Source organism: Raphanus sativus, unplaced genomic scaffold (assembly GCF_000801105.2).
Source record: "Raphanus sativus cultivar WK10039 unplaced genomic scaffold, ASM80110v3 Scaffold3857, whole genome shotgun sequence".
Classification (NCBI taxonomy): domain Eukaryota; kingdom Viridiplantae; phylum Streptophyta; class Magnoliopsida; order Brassicales; family Brassicaceae; genus Raphanus; species Raphanus sativus.
In genome coordinates, this window is record NW_026619161.1 from 3,687 (window position 1) to 6,277 (window position 2,591).

Below are 2,591 nucleotides of genomic sequence, written 5' to 3' on the forward strand. Positions count from 1 at the left end.
AATAGATATTAAATAAAAACATAAGAAAAAGAATCAGATTATGGACGCAGGACTCCTGGTTCTACTCCTTCGTTTGTTGTAGAGAATACTCCATCATTTTGTTTTGCCTTTTCTTTTGCTGGATGTATATGTCGATCCAATAATGATTCATTTTTGTTAAAGCCAGTTTGTCTTCTCTTTTACTCTCATGTTTCTCTAGGATGCGAGTAAGAAACGTTGATGATCTATATGGAGTGAAGATACTCACAATGACATCGCAGAATTATAAATCATGGAGTGAATGTGGTTAAGCGATTGACCTGAATGGTGATCGTGGAGGTGTAGGCAAGAAGAACTGTTGGAAAGAGACTATTGGATTTAAATGAACTGTTAGAACATGTGTTACTCTTTATTTTTTCTATTTTAGTTTTGCTTTTATTATTTTATAAACAATTTTAAATGTCAAAAATTGATTGGTAGAATAACATATGCTTTAGTATATAAAGGATATTTAGTAAAGGGTGGACATGTCTTTAATCAGGACCGACCATGCATTTCACATTGGGAATAAGAGACATAAGGGATTACAACATAGCAACAATGGTGGCTAAACGGAGTTGGAGATTATTGTAACATCCCCAATTCCTCTTAAGCAGAGTTTTGAAAGTTAATTAATACTATCCTAAGACGAGCATTCTGCAAGCAAGTTCAAAAACCAGTTCGAGCCACGCATAGAGAGCATTTTGGAAGGTAAGAAACTATTTTTTAAAGGTCTAAAATGGCTAATAGGAGAGGGTAAGTAAACGCAAATGTGGACTGACAATTGGCTTCCAACCTTCTAAAGGATTTGGATCTCATTTAATGCCACTTTTAAAAGTTTCTGATTTTATAAATCCAGAAACTAACACTTGGAATGAGCAAAAACTTGCTTCTGTTGTTGATGATGAGAATCTCAGGTTCAACAAGTTAATCTCAGGTTCAACAAGTTAATTCAACAAGTTAATGCCACTTTTAAAAGTTTCTGATTTTAATTCACCCATCCAGCAAACTAATAGCTTCTGTTGTTTTGTAGATGACTCATGGTCATCCTCATTTTAAATCAGGGATTGGATGGGCACTCTACAACAGAGAATGCAAACTCTTTGTACAAGAAAGGGCTGCAATCGATCCTATAAACTCAGCATTAGAGACAGAAGCTGAAGCACTACGGATTGCTGTAGTCAGATGAAGCGAATGGGTCTCAACAAGGTAATATTCTGTGGAGACTCCTCAATGTTGTACAATTGCCTATCTAACAGCAAGAAAAAGGGGCTGAGCAGTGCCGGCTTAGAGGGAGTGCACACGGTGCATTTGCACAAGGTCTTGTTTTTTTTTTCATTTTTCTTAAAGAAATTAGGGTCTTGTTTTGTAAGAATGTACAAATATTGGGGTCCTAGTTGTTAAAATTGCCATGATATACTTAAAAGTATTAGAAAAAAAATAACTCAGCACAAGGCCTGCATAATATTTAAGCCGGGCCTCACCAGACATACATTGATAACATTCTGAACCTTGTTGATGTACCTCAATGTGAGATTATATAGCTGATAATCTAGCAAAAAGGGGTAGAGTGGAAAACTCAAACTAGGTAATGTTATGGAACATTTGACTGTACTATATCCTATGTTCTTTTTTGTCAAACGTACTATATCCTATGTAATGTAATAATTTAAAATGTTGAAAATATGAAGTTGTATAGAGTAGCGAAAGTACGAAACCATCGAGTCTTTTCATAAATGTGATAGAAAACAAAAACGGTGGTAAACAACGTTATGGGATTAATTTTTATTTTCAATAATTTACCACAGAACAAACAGATTTACAAGACGGTAAAAAATCTCGGAGAATGAGATAAACTGGTGGTCAGAGAGCAAAGGTAAAAGAATCCTTTTAGCATTCACATCCTGCTGACCTCTGTGGTTGCTGGTTCCGACATCGATTGTGTCCGGCAAGTACCTAAGACGAATCATCAAAACAATCAACACAAGTTGTAAGAAACAATCACTGATCCATCAAAGCACTGAAACTTACATTTCATCCTCTTCTCCACTCTTCATTGCATTCTTGGTAATACACATGAATGCGTCTTCAACATTGGTGCCTTCTTTAGCAGAAGTTTCATAGTATGGGATGTTTCCTTTTGAAGCACACCAAGCTCGAGCCTTCTTCTCTGAAACCACACGGCTGTTTCCCTCCAGTTATTGAGATCCTCAAATGATTTGGCGGAGTTGACATCATAGACAAGTATACAGCAATCAGCACCGCGATAAAAAGCTACTCCAAGGCTCTGGAACCTTTCTTCACCAGCCATGTCCCATATCTGTTAAAAATTCAAGACATTGTATCTCGGATATTTCTTATTTCATTCAACAATATTCATTTTTAACCCATGATAATTAGGAGTAATGAACCTTTTGTCTTAAGTTTTGAGAGTTTTTTCAACTCAATGGTTGTAAATTGTACTTTGATCAATCACACACTTTTTTTTTGAAACTTATTGAACAATATTTCTTATAAAATACTTAGGTCGTTGACTACGTCTCATCCAATTCTATGGATAGTATGCTATTCTT

The 2,591-nt window shown here is 35.6% G+C and overlaps 1 pseudogene; it reads right to left on the reverse strand.

Annotated features, from left to right (window-relative positions):
- Nucleotides 1-1,817: 1,817 nt before the first annotated feature.
- Nucleotides 1,818-2,338, reverse strand: LOC108820342 (ras-related protein RABG3e-like; annotated as a pseudogene).
- Nucleotides 2,339-2,591: the final 253 nt, after the last annotated feature.